The sequence below is a fragment of the Parambassis ranga genome, chromosome 10, assembly GCF_900634625.1.
Source record: "Parambassis ranga chromosome 10, fParRan2.1, whole genome shotgun sequence".
Taxonomy (NCBI): Eukaryota; Metazoa; Chordata; class Actinopteri; family Ambassidae; genus Parambassis; species Parambassis ranga.
This window is the reverse complement of record NC_041031.1, coordinates 13,497,490-13,512,687: the sequence shown is the minus strand read 5'-3', so window position 1 is coordinate 13,512,687 and position 15,198 is coordinate 13,497,490. Positions and strand designations below refer to the sequence as shown.

Here is a 15,198-nt window from a genome sequence, read left to right as displayed (position 1 = left end):
TGATTTAGTTAAGTTTGTTAACAACATGAGTCTATAACTAAAGGCTGAGTCACACTTTCCATGGCCATGTGACACGTTTTTTGTCATCTGCTGAAGTCCGAAGGCCAAAATATGCAAGTGTACCACAAGTGGGCCAATTTTGGTCCCAGTACCAGTACTGTTTTGGAAAGCCTGCTACCTGGCAATAGGAATAGCCTCTTTTTGATCCCGTGCTGCTGCACAATCTCATTAGTAAGTGTACATTCCCCTTCAGACATCCTCTGTGGTCAAAAGATTTTCAATGTAAGGAAGTAAAAGTTCCTTGATAATTCCTGATAAGACCGAATTAACTCATCAAACTGCTTACTGCATCAATCTGTTTCAGCCGGAACCCTGAATGATGGGCCTATACTCCACCATAAACATGAAGCAAAACAAGCTTTCAGTGCTGGCTGCTAAGTTAATTTGCATGTTATGAAACGGTGTCACTGCTAGGTTTATTACATTTTCTGCGGTGCAATACATCCACCAGCTGTGTTAAATGTTGTCAATTGTTCATAGAGTAAAAATGAAAGAGACCTCTTATGTATCATAATCAAACCTTGTCATGTGGTTTTATGAAAGCGTGAAGTGTTTTTTTTTTTTTTTAACTGCCTGCCAACTACCTCACTGCCTGACAAATTATACCCTTCCACTTCTTCAATAGCTGTTCTGGCACAAAGACTGTGGTTAAACAAAGTTATATAACGGCACAGTTTCATTATGAAGAGATCTACCATAGGCTTTCATTCAAAATGAGGGAGATGTTAGTGCAAGTACAGTGCACTGAACATTTTCACTACTTGCCTATACAAGTAGAACGTACAAACAGACAGCACACACTTCGGCTCAGAGACACAAACAAATACATCCACATAATCATGGGTATAAAGGTAAGACATCCACACCCAAACTCACACCCATGCAAACATATATATACACACAGTTAAATGTCCCATGGGACAATTATGTGACTTCTGTTTATGAATATAATAAATGATAAACATAAAACTATTAATTAAAAAAAACAATGATTTTAGAACTATGCATAGGAACAAAAAAGTTAACACAAACATGTTAATGTGACCAAATTAACTTAACTAGCAAAATTTACACTCACTCACTCACACACACACACACACACCTGCTGCTCTGTGACAGCACAGGCGTGCTGTGAGCACAAGAATAACTCGCTGGGTTTTATACCTCTGCAGAAAGCAGAAGTGAACCACGTGACAGTGAGGTGACAACTTAAGACGTTTTTTCCCGTCACACCCAGCAGATGTGAAGTGCAGCATGGAGTTACCACAAACTTCCTCTATCTGTGAGATAGACTGAAAGGCGACTCAACAGTGGCGAAATGACCTCAGCTGGAGGCCCCAGCTTTAGGGTGGCTCTGCTTCCTGTGATGAAACAACCCAGCCTCATCATCATAACATTAAACACTCACGCAATTTTGATAAATTTAATTTGTTTTGTGCACAGTAACACATGTGTAATGTTTTCGGGCAATAACGAGGCAGCTTTTTAAATATGGTGAAACACCACTGTGGCGCTGTGGCTTAGTTGGTCAAAGTGCCTGTCTTGTAAACAGGAGATCCTGGGTTCAAATCCCAGCAGTGCCTTTGTTGTGAACTTCTCCTTTTGGGAACTACTAAAGAATTATCTTATCTTACTTCCCAAAGAAATGTTGTGAAGTAAAAACTGCAGAATGTTCCTTTATAATACTACATAATAATGCTACATGTGTAGTCACGATGCATCCTATGGGAGACTATAGCTAGAAAATCGGCTCTAAAAACATATATATAATGAAGGAGTGTGTGTGTGTCTGCTTGTTAGGCGAAGTTTGATGCAGCTAAAGAAGTGAAGGTATCCATCCAAAGTGTAGGTCTCTTCAGTTCTTGCTGTATGTCTTTAAAAAAGTTTGTTTTTTTAACATAACAACATAAACATTAACCAATAAACAGATTGTTGTTTCAACTATATAACGTGGCTTAACTCTGATCCAAACTGACCACATTTTTACTGTCATCTTCACCTGTGGGCTGGTTTAGGGATTACAATAATTGGTTAGATTTAGAGGAACAAAGCTGGTCACAACATTTAACAAACTGCTCTGCAGTAACTTGTGTCACTGTTTCAATGGGTACTATAGTGACATGTCACCCCACTTGCCAATCCCATTTGCCACCTCAATGCCCTGTAACAGAAGTGTGGTTAATCCTGTTTCAACCATTCCTCATCCAAAAGCAAAATGTTACATCCACTTACACTAACTGGAAGTAACATGTTGCGTAAGCCAGCATCACATGACAATACATGCTGGCTGCAAAAGTGAAAGTAGATTTGTGGGGTTTTCCAGCATCAGTTCTTTAGACCCCACTGAGGACTTTTTTCAGGGAAAAGGTTTTAGCCTTATTACACTCTGTCTGCTTTAACAAACAAACTGCTTCCTTCAAGCAGTTTGGCACCATTGAGATCCAGGCAGGGGCTTATTTGTCTGCCAAGGAGAGGAGTCTCCTATGGGAACACTAAAAGCCAAACAAATTAAAAGAGATCGAGTGAGATTAACAGCCAAAAAAAAGCAGCTTTATATGGCAAACTGTAAAATCACAGCCAGGAAGTGTTTGTGTGCACGTTGAAGAGCTCCTGGCTGGTGGTAAGTTGCTGTGAAGACACTAGCCATGTTGCTACATGAGGTGTTGACAATGAATAAACATGTAAAAACACACATATATACTGACAAAATACACGCCACAATTATGCCTATTTTTCGGTATAGATAAGTTATTCTCTTCTCTTTTAAACTCTGTGTTGCTTTTTTTCCTCTGGGGATGAGCAACAACTGTGTAACGGTCAGTGCGACCCTGACAGGTCTGTCAGAGACATAAAGCAGATGCAGAAATCTGGCTCACGCTGCACTTGTCAGGATATGAGAAGGAGGCTATGGTAAGTGCACGCTGGCATGAGTCTGTTTGGCTGCACCACTAAAATGTCACAGCTGTATAGCACCACATTCAAGCCTGTGGTTGTTTTTTCAAGCTTTACATGCCTTCATTTCAGGATGCACACATTTGCCAGAAACACCTTTATTTACATTCATTCATTTTCACACATTCACATCTGGGCTGATGACCAAATCCTGTGCTGCCGCTGGCAACAGGTGTCAAACATAATTGTGGAAGTTTCTTTTTGTCGATCCAAAAAACACAGAGTGTATTAGAAATTAAATGTTTCAGCATCCTGCTCTTTGCACAAACAGTGAGTCAGCCAGGATTTTATGAGATGAGAAACAAAAAAACGCACCCAGTCAGAGACACAGGTAGTACAGGTAGTATTAGTGGGCCATCTAGAGGCCTGCAGTTTCTACAGTTACACCTTCACCCTCCAGCGGATCATTTATGCGTAACAGTGTTTGTTCAAGGCCCCACTTCTTTCCAACCTTTCATTCTGTGCAGGTTGCAGCTAGTCCATGCTCCTTATGTGTAAGTGACAGCCTTCAACGAGGTGTAAAATGCTCTCTGATCCAGTGAATATACTGACAAGAAGAACACTAAACCCTGAACCAGTATCCCTGAGTACACTCATGTGGTGTCTGTCTAAACTCTTTATACCTGTTAAACAATGATTAAAATCACTTGATGGATTGTCAGTTCTTGCTGCAAACCTGCAAAGAATGAATGAGGAATCTTGTTGCAGTGAGCCCCCTACAGGCAGATATCTTAATTGCATTCTGGCTCGTGCCCAGAGGTTGCATCAGTTAGAACAAACATGTGTGAGCTCTTACAGGTGAGAACAACAGCAGACACATTAAATGCATTCCTCCGAGAGCACCTGGGTGCTTAGGCGTGTGCATCAGGGTCAAGTCTAGGTGCATCAGTTACGTGGTTTTGTTTATACTGCAATTATCCTCTTTGTCATACTTTGTACTCATATTTATATTTTGTACTGCAAAAAATGAGAAAATTGAATTTTACTTCAATATTTGAATCATTTAGAAGTATATTTGTAGTAAGAGTTTGCTTGCATACAAGTACATTTTGCAAGTGTTAAGCAGTTTTTCAACAAAGTAAAGTGCAAGATTCACTTTTAACGCTTCATTTGTTTTCTGTGCTGCAGCACAAACTGCACCTGCATGGATTTAAACTCCTGGCAACAGGTCAAGAGATATTAGTCTATGTCTTCTTATTATTTCCATTTTTCACAGAGCACATGCACCTCCTTAAACTCATGCCTATTAAACCTGCTGAGTAGGAAAACAGCATGACCTCGCCTGTCCCTAGCACGCTGTGTCTCCTTTCCGCCGACTGGCACGACGCCCAGACGGCTGCTGCTTGCGTGCCACCACTGTTTGGGTAGATTTTCATCTGGGCTCGAGAGACAACTGGAATGATTCACCAGTCATTGTGTGTGTGTGTCTCTGTGTGTGTATGAATATGCAGTTTTCTCTCTCTTGCTAACTCTCACTTCTTAATGGAAATATTTCTGTATCATTTTCTAAAGATCACTATAATAAGGTGGAAATGGATCACTACTAACTGAAGTAACTCCAACAAGACCAAAAGACACACAGACACAATGCAGCAAGAAAAAGGAGCGCACAGGAAGGCTGTGTGATGTCAAAAGGGGTGGAGATCCTAAATAAAAGAGCAAAAAGTAAATAAATAAAAACCTAAATGGATTAAAAACTTTTAATGGGTGGAGAGGAGTCCCACAGTTTTGTACACACACTCGGAAAACAGTGTGTTCATGATAAATTCATGTATTTTATAATGTCAGAGCCCACCAGGGTCAAACTTAGAACACTAAACTGCTCCTATTTATCACGACAACCAATACATATCAGGGGGTTAAATGTTTATCTACAGAATAATAAAGTTGTTGTCATTGTCACACGACAGTGCATTTACATGTAAGCATATGTATCCAATAATAAGTGTGATACAGTGCTATCAACAGTCCAACATTCCAACTATTTCACATCTTGTCTCAGGGTTTAGCCCGTGGTGAAACTTTTTTAAGAAAAGGATCTTTCAAATCAATCGATGTCCTTAAGTTGCAGCATTGAAGCTTTTTCTTATATCTGTCTATCCTGTTTTATATGGCAAGGAGATAAATGTAAAGGACACTCAAACCATATACCGTAGCTACAGGGAAAACTTTGTACACTCTGAATGGTGACAGGCGAGCAGCACTTGCTTCCACTGTGGAATTCCCTCCTTCCTTGAAAAGAACTGGACTTTTTAAACATGTGGTTGTACACTGCTTCCCTTTATTTAAGATCAGGAAAGACTAGCGTTGTAACAAAATGAAAATTTGTGGATTTTGTTGTAAACATATCTGGTGATTTATAGTAAAATGTCCCTGCGGCTTCTCCAGAACAGGAGCAGCACAGAAACACAGCTGTGGTCGTGAAGCGGCAGGATGTCTAAGATCATAGGTAAATTGCTCCCTCTGGGTTGAGGGTGAGTTGTTGCCCCCAGGCAAAGGAGATTACAGTATTTCATGGTCTTGTTCATGGTAAAATGGAGCATAAAATGGACAGGAAGATCAGTATGGGACCAGCAGGACTGCTGTGGTTAAAGAGAAAGTGTTTGATTTACCAGCCTGTGCTCCAATAGTCAGTGATGGTTATGAGCTGTTACAGGGAGGGGCCAAATGAAGGAGGCAGGCTAGAGATGAGGTGAGAAGCTTGGAGAGAATAGGTCAAAAAACAAGTGTCCTTGTCACCTTCCCTTGGAGGATGCTTGCTGCGTGCTGTGCTTACTCTGCTGGCATCGTGACTGCAGAGTGGTCAATATATAAAAGTTAAGTTTTAAGTTTCACATGATTCTTTAAAAACTGTACTGCATGGATAAACCTCATGGCTTTTCATCGTACTGGCTATTCAAACATCTAAATGAGAAATATAACAACATTTTATGTAACAGTAACTATAGCTGTAGTTATTAAATGTATTAAGCAAAGCTCATTCATCCGAGACTCTGCTGTCAACAGATAGACGACTTCCTATTATAAATGATGATTTGGTGTACGTGAAGGCTGGTGTACGTGCATGCGTGCGTGTATGTAGGTGGTTTTCAGCCACTTCCTTTTGTAAAAAAAAAAAACAACCAAGGACAGAGTGTTCTGAATACGACCGCTTTCACTTTACAAAACAGCCACAGAAAGGCTGATGACGAATGTACAAGCGACTTGTTTTCAGTGAGGGAGACAGAGGCGTGTACATTCAATAATGAGCCTCAAGGTGATCTAAGGCAGCTGCACACTGACTGACCTCCATTTACTGTAGATGCACGGTGTTTAATTGTGTTGGTTTGCAGTGCTCTGAACAGAAAAACATGTACACACACACACACACACACACAACACTGAGGGTACCAACAAACAGGCAAAGACTTTTATGTCAGAATGTTATTTGTCAGTTGGCTTTGTCAATACAGACAACTTAATTTCACAACATTTCATCCTGAAGCTTTTCCCTGTACGTCTTTAATCTGCATTGTCACCGCAAGGGTGGTAGGCACAATGTGCTTCATCCTAACGGTTTGCAGAAGATTAGTGATAGGCTGAACAAAGGCAGCTGTTTTGGCTGACTGGCAAGGCCTTTCATGGGTTTAGTGGTGGCTGCTCTGTACATTTTGTTCAGCTATGGGATATGCCTACTGACAGGCCTGCTGGAAGGTATCACAGAGTCCCTCTCTGTGCTGCACAGGCATACTGCTGGAGATTTGCTGCGCTTAAACATCCACTTTGCCAAGTGGCATCATTGTCATGAAATATGGCATTTCCTGGCTACATCTTTCTAATGATGGATGCATAATTGTTGATTTCCAGACCTGCACTCTTGCAGTCTGTTTTCTTCCTACTGTGCCACTAATAAACACAGAAATGAGATCATGTGTCACCTGTCCAGGAATTCACCTGTAACGACAACTCAGCAGGACACAACTCACAGTGACTCATTCAGTCACGTAGGCATCACACTGGCTTCTCCACACGTACATACCCACATGATCCAACTGCTGCATTATCGTTGTTTGATCAGCAACACTGCTAAAGATGCCTACACACACACACACACAACAAAAACTTTTACGTAACATAATCCTCTTAGTGCTGAACTTTTACAAACTTTCGCTGCATGAACTTTTTCCAGCACTGAGCAGTGACAATACAGTTCCAGCATGATGTGAGCAAATGTGTGCACTATTGTACTGTGTCTGTGTGAGTGATTGGAGTATAAGTGCACTAGTGTAGATGAACACTGTCATGGGTTTGTTTCTCTCATTGCATGCACACACACACACCCCCATCCCATGTACAATTATATAAACAGTGCCCAGAGAAGATATAGGTCAGATTTGCTGATCAAGCATGGCCAACTGGAAAAAATGAATGGGTCCAAATCTTTAAAATACAGAGTACTTCAAGTGCTTTGGATTTATATCACACAAGTAAACAGGTCAGGGAGAAGACAGCACTTTGCTAAAGTGTTCAACTTTTAATTCTTCTGTATCACAGTGCTGCTGGTTACATAAAAAGTACATTCCTACTATAAGCTTTGCACATGAATGTGAAATATGTTCCCTTTCTTTGGACTCAGTCAGTCGCCTGAGTTGCTGGGCTTTAAGCTACTTAAAACCTCATTGACCTCATGTGAGAAAAAGGGGAACGATGGATGAGACTAGAACAAAATGTCCTAGACGCTCAGACCTCAAACTAGGTCAGGAAGTGTAGAGAGAAAGCATGTGCTTCCTCCTACTGGTTGTTAGGCGTATGTGTATATGTGTGAGTGTAAGTGGCCATTGTGATTCTTAAGTGGTAGCAAATACATGGTCCAATGGTTTTATTAAACAGCAGGATCTGGGCTTTTACTTTGTTGCATCTTTAAGTATATAAAAAAATAAGATTTAAATTATTTATAAAAAAAATTGCCATGGTCCTTTTCACTGACTGAATTATTCACTATTATTGTACTATATTATTTGATTAATATAGAGAAGTATGAGTGTTAGAGTAAGATGTTACAGTAGATAGAAAAAAAACATCATTTGTTGAGGTACTTGCAGAATAATGTGTAGTATAGAAGTATAGAAAAAGAAAGTGATGCTGAAAAACAATCTCCTGCCTTTAGTCTCAGCAGCCTCTTTCAAAAACGCCTGCAAGATGTGGACGTTTGTTCCATCAAACGTCAAGATGTTTGATGAGCTACTGCTGCTTTGGTGCCTCTGCTTCTTGTTTTGACAAGTTGTTAGATTTCCTTCAGCACATCACTCTTGTATACTGAGACTGGTCTGAGTCATACACATTTACTATTGACCTGTATCATGCTGTGGATGTGAAGTGCTAGGGAAAAAAAATACCTGAACCCCCGTTGAATGGATTTGATGTTTGACATGTATTCTACATATTTACATTAAACAGCCAATAAACCTCAGCAGGAATGCATAGACAACATATAATATTTGTGGACTGATCAGCTAAAATGTGCATCAGAATTACTATAATAGATTTAGAGCTACCTGCTGCAGCCATTGTTGCACTAATATCTGCAAATATACCTTTTGACGTTTCAGTCACACAACAGTGTAAACCCTGCAGAACATGTTATCTTCCTGCTAACAGATGTGTGCACAGAACCCATGTCAGTTGAAGTGTATTATTGTGCTATCATGCTGATAAGATGTTATATCTCTGATCACACGGACTATCAGGACACAGTGTACTTTCCTTCCTCGATAAAAAAACAAATTTTTTTCTTGTATTACAAAATGAAGTGAACACAATATGATGTGTCATGATTAGTGTATTAGAGGTCACATTCTGTTAGCACAGGGTGCAGCTGGGTGCTGAGTCAGCCTCATGCATAAAGCCAAGATAAAACAACAGAATACAGATCTGGGAAATCTTTTTTACACTTAACCCTAGAATTCACCACTGCTGCTGCTGCTGCTTTACATCACAGTTCACAAGGTGAGAACAACAGGCCGAGCTGGAGATTGATTGACACTGAAAAGGTGTGGTTTGAAAGCCTGAAAAACCCTCGCTGCACAGAGGAGATAATGATAAGTGCTCTTCACGTAACCTCTTGTCTTTCTCCCATGATCGTTATCTTCAAAAACAAGAGTGATGTGAGAGGAAAGTTTTCATCTAGAGAAGAGACAGCAAGAGGAGAACCTGACTGCAGAAAGACTCTATTGCACTGAGGCGGGATTAAACTGTCCCTGCTCTTCATCCAGACACTTTGTAGTGCTGACCTGCACACAAACCAGACGTAGAGTTTTAGAAGGAGGTTAACAAGGGGAGTAATTAAGGAATAAAACTATCTGCCAGCACTTTTCTTTTCTCCCAATGACTTTCCCCTCTCTGTGGCTCCACAGCCGCTCCTCCATCAACTCTGCCTCCCCTCTCCTGAAGCCCCTTTGTTGGCTCGTTGCTCGACTCTAATCTGGCAACCTGTTCCTTCCTAATTTGGGGACTCATTACATCACTGATTATATCACTGCACACTGTGTGAGTGAGGAAGAAAAACAATAAAGCTGGAGGTTGTTGAGTTAGTCCCACTTACAGATTAAATATACTGTATATATGTTGCAGAGATTAGTGCTGCACAGAGATTATCTGTAAATGAGACAGGTGAAATGTGAATTTTCTCACAGGCCTGCTCACTGATCATCTTCAAGCCAGTTCAATGTGAAAGGATTTGTTAGGCATATAAATATGATGGGGGAACATGACTGAACTCATGATTCCACATATGCAGATCATATTTCTGTGTCAGCGATGAATTTTATTAATGATCTTTTGGCAGTCTATTTATAAAAGACTTAAAGGTGATATAATAAATATATAGTGACAAAGTCAAAATGATAAATTTAATAGAAATTAAGATTTAATATGCTGTATGTGTTGACATATTAGAAGTTCCTTAATATGTTTAATTAGGTTAGAAATGTATATTGATACTGTAGTAAAAAATGCTGATCAATGAGCTGTGGACAACTTTATACATCTCTGAGAGGACTAAACATATTAGTGCTGCGGATCCATTCTAAAAACAAATAGGCAGCTTCAAAGCATCTACAGTATGAATATGAATGTGAGTTATAGATTATAACTAGGTTTCCATGCGCCCAAACACATGCAGGGCTCAGCTCCAGAAAGAGATTTAGTGGAGGTTTAAAATGAATGAATCACAGTCGAGAGCGTTCTATCATGATGCTGAAGCAGTGATTAGACACCCGCAGGCTGTTTTCCATATTGCCACATGGTGGCATTAGAGAGCAGTGCTTGTGTTTGTCATTTTTATTCCCTCACTCATCAGAGCCATGTTCACCTCCAAGAAACCTTAATGGAGTCTTGCTCAGTGTTGCTAGGTGCAGATTCTGAAAGGGATATGTACTGTGATTACAAAGTAGATCAGTACTGTATAAAGCTGTGTAACTAACAGAAGGAAAATACAGCTGTAATGAGCTGTAATGATCCTATCTTCAACTGTATTAGTGGAAAAAAATGCAGATTATGCAACATATTACTTTCAATTATTTAATTTCAACACATTTCATATGACTAGTTATATTTCATGCATCATTACTATTGCCGAAGATGTTATAGAAGCCATGTTGCTGTGTGGCAGATTATAAACAACTTGAAGGCAGGTAGGGGCAAAAAAAAAAAAAAAAAAAAAAAAAAAAAAAGCATTGCGTCTCCCCAACTACATGCCACTGAAGTGCCCTTAAGCAATGCACTTCTGCAAGGTGCTGCCTGCTACTCATGGTGTACAAGTACATATACTAAAGAAGAGTTAAGTGCAGAGATCTAATTGTAAGGATGTGAATGGAGGAAAAAAGAAAGGATAATAGGACATGTTCTGCACTGAATCATTGCGTGGGGACATCTAAGCACTGATAGGGCATAACAACGGGATCAAATGTTTATCTCTATTGTTGTTGAGGTTGTTCATTATCTTGCCACAAGCACTCATGAAACAGATGAGCATGGGAGGATTCTTGTGGCAGAGCCTTGAACAAGCAGACCACTGATTATGATGAATTTAACCGAATAACCAAATGCTCCATTAAAAGCATGTTGCTGCTCTCAGCGTGACCAGAAATAAAATCTCAGTTGAAAGGCTTTAAGAGAAACTTCTTTTAACAATCCAATGTCTGTTTGTGATAGCAGACTTTTTCATTCCTGCACACTCAGGAATTCTATCCTTTGGCACTCACTGTCTGCAAGCTCAACACAAGGCAGCAATCAATTGCTAATTCACACACAAGTGGACAGGAGTCTTCCTTCAGGCTGGCAACTCAAAGGCACTAATTCAACAAGCGCTCGGCCTATTTGTATCCCAAGCGGCTGTTTGTAAAGATCCACGGTGACCACACAAACACTGGGCACTGTGATTAATGCCCTCTACACACACACACACAGGAACTAGAGTTGCAGATAAAGAGACGAGGATCAATAGCGACTTTATTGATAGGGCCCGCCAAATAAAGATGGTATTTGTTCTCTTCCAGGGATCTTTTAATTTCTCATGGTGAGTGAAAACATATTTCATTGAGAACAACGACACTCCTTCACAAGGTCACATGAGGTCTATTTAAAAGGAATAAAGAAAGAGGAAAAGGTAAAACAGCAAAGAGTGAGGTATGGAAGAAACGGATGAAAAAAAGAAAACTGTTTAAATGCTGCTTGGCGTCCAGACATTGTTTTATCTCTATCACACGCACACACACATACTCTTTATTCTGTATTTAGAGGAAAAGCCTCAGTGTTTGAACAGCTTTGGTATCAAGTTTGAGCTGAATAAAAGCGCAGGCCTCCCTTTGAGGCAGGACATGTCATGGAGGGAACATTGAGCCATCAAGCCAGGCGGCCAGAAGCATTGTTGAGAAATTACACACGGGGGCTTGTGATTTGGCCTTGGTTTAACAAGGGAGAAAAGCGAGGGGAGGATGGAGCATTCAGAATTTCAAAGCTCTCAAAAAAAGAGAAAAATATTCACACATCCGGGGGAGGCTTCTCTGCAAACAATTTGTAGTTTATACAGAAGATAATGCTCACTTCCCCATTTCCTCTCTGTCATCCCACCCCCTTTCATCCTTCTTTTTTTGACATCCAGCCGTCCTATCTTTTCGCCCTCTTTCACCCTCCCTTTCCGTTATCAAACGCTTTGTGATCTGTGCGCAGTGTGGGAGCCTCCCCACGCCAGCATGCTGTGATTTGAGCAGCTTGCTGCCGAGGACGTGCTTGTCGGACGCCCGATCAATAGGCAAGGATTCCACACACAAAGCTGAGGTGACAGGCAGAGACTGTGAGAAAGGGGAGCCTGACCTTTGGAGAATATAATTTAAAACATCTCTCCGACTCTGGCTAAGTTAACTCTGGCACCATGCTGTGCCTGCACTTGCAGATCGTTTATTTTCCTGGACAGTACCAATTGAGGGAGTGGAGAGGAATAAGGGCTGGGATTGGGATGGAGGTGAGAATAGCAGTGAGGTGGGGTGGTGCGAGGGAGGGGATTGTGGAGAAGAGCACCAATTTCAGCATGTTGTGCCAGCAAATTTACTTGTTTTTCTTCCTTTCTGCTCACCGGCTGTCTCTCCCTCCACTCTTACCTCATTGTGTTTGATCAGTTATCCTGTAAAGGTTCTCTGAGGAGGCAGTCTTTCAGGGCTCAAACATAGTCTAAACACACAAGGTTCCCTAAAGCTCATTTACATCCAATACACAGACACGGTCTGTATAATTACAATGAAGCGCTGACAGAAAATCTATATTTATCTGCCTTAATGATTTAGTTGCTTCTTTCTGCCTTTTTCACTCTCACACTTCTTGTGCAACATCAACCCGCACCTTTTTTTTTCTCACTCTCTGCACTCCACCTCCCTGTTGTCAGATATTAAAGTGAATTCTTAAGCATGTGTCCATACACACAAGCCAGTTATCTAGATGTGAAATGCATTTTTTACACAATCAATCTACAAACTACTCCTGACTAACAATTTAAAATTTGTCAGTGGCATTGATGGCTTTAATAGTTTGACATGCAGCATGCTTAGACGGCTTGTATATTTCATGCAGTATTACTGGCATTTTAAAAGCATATAATGTATGTATTCATGAAGCTTTTCATGAATAAGTTGCATGTTTGGATGGAGCGAGAGCGAGGTGTGCCGCTGCAATCTGAGTTTTCTCTGTCTGAATAGGAGCTGCTTTTTCCCTTTGCAAACAGCAGGGGGCAGTGTTAAATGGGGGATTCTCTTTCAGTGGTGACTTCTTGTCCTCTCAAACTGATAGGGCTGCTGCTGTCTTGTATTGAGGAAGATGAGGAGAGAAGAGCGAGAGAGGGAGGGAGAGAGAGAAGAGGAAGACTGTTCTGCACAGCAGAACAGTGCATCAAGCCGATGGGGGGACAGATAGGAAACCGGTGGATTTACGTTTGCAGCCCTCTTCATGTTTTGCATCTCAATTGTGTTTGGACAAGCCGTAGTCTACATTTGTAATTACCATTGACACTGTTACTTTTTCCAGACACAAGTTCAGGCCTCGCTTGGGTGATTAGTATGCTTTGGGTCTCCGGGGCACTCGTAAGTACAAAAACAGAGGGCCCTTAGTGTGTTAGTGTTATTTGTTTTGTTTCACTTTTTACTCCCTGTCCCCATTAATGTGAACTTACTCTTATTAATAGCTCTCAAGGACAAAAGGGGGAATTCATACGCGAGTCTTATTTTTGTGTCTTGTGAAATGCCGAGTGGCGAGCATATCATTAGATTTATGAATAATTCTGGGGGATTTACCATCTACATTTCCTGGTTCCGGCATTTTGGATAGAAAATAACACCCTATCATTGTAATCACAAATCATTTGATCTCCCTTTCAGCTGGGACAAAAGGGAAATGATAACAGCCATATTCCCTCCAACAGAAGGGTTTACACTAATGTGTATAACAAACCATTTGTGGCAAAGATTACATCTTCTTGGAAAATTAACATTCATTGCCACGCAGTGGAAGATTAAATCAATTTCTCTGCTTCCGTCACATCATGTTATCAGCCTTGAGATGGTAAACAGACAGTAAGTGCTCTTCCTCATGGTCCAGAGGCATTCTAATACACATGGGAATGGGCACAGTCTATGTGATAATGTTTACAGCACAGACAAGCTGTACATCCATATTCACATGGTCCCTGTGGATAAACAGTTATTAGATTCTAAATTAAAAGTTGATCTGATGATGTCAAAGTGATGGTTTGCAATGTTATTACTATATGACCCCCCACACATCTGTTAGAATGGCGTATACAGTCACGATTCCTTCAAGAGTAATGTTAAATTTTGTTTTTCCACATGTAGAAAACCCTTAACAACAACAACACACACCTTCATCTCTCTATAACAAAAAAATATTCTTCCATCCTTCTCTGGCCTTGAGTCTACTGCTCACAAAAAAAACCATGACACATATGGTGATGAAAACAGACGGATTCAACAGGCCCTAGGGAGGTCTTACATTTCCTTCCTTCCCCCGAGTCCTCCATTTGGCCCCTAACACAAAAAAGCCATCGTGCTATTTGATGTTCCACGAAAAGCAATTAGCTGGTCGCATTTCCGCATGTAAATGAAATGACTTGTTTCCATGGAACCTGCAGGACCTCAAAGACATATTCCCTCCACTGGCGCATGTGACATGAGGTCTGCCAGCATTAACATTTGATAAGAAGGGTCGTTTACAACTCCCAGCTGCTTGCCGGCACCAGACAGTGACCTTTCAAACAACAGTAAATTTGACAGACCTTTAAAAAAAATGCACCCTGCCTTTGCGCCTACGCACAGTCTCATCATCTCTAATGATTTCTGTATTTTGACCGTGGCATGTAGGTGTTTTGTCTCCCTTTAACATAGGCTAACCCATGCAAAGATATTCCTCCATTGCTCCTGCTTGATATTTCAATTCAAGCCCCCACTGTCGGCATTATTACTCATGAGCAGCTTATTTCTTTATTTATTTTTTCCAGCGAAGACGCATTCTTCACCGAGCTCTATTGGGTTACATGGCGAGGTGAGTTTTATCTTTTGCTTCTTTTCACTGGTCTGCTCTCATGGCTGTCAAAACACAACCTCGGTGCACACCTTTTGCAAAGTGTAGAATTAGAAGGATTATAGC

At 40.8% G+C, this 15,198-nt stretch overlaps 1 non-coding gene across 1 annotated transcript; it reads left to right on the top strand.

Annotated features, from left to right (window-relative positions):
• Positions 1-1,569: 1,569 nt before the first annotated feature.
• Positions 1,570-1,643, top strand: trnat-ugu (transfer RNA threonine (anticodon UGU)). The gene has a single exon. It is a non-coding gene; the product is annotated as a tRNA-Thr (tRNA).
• The last annotated feature ends 13,555 nt before the right edge of the window (positions 1,644-15,198 follow it).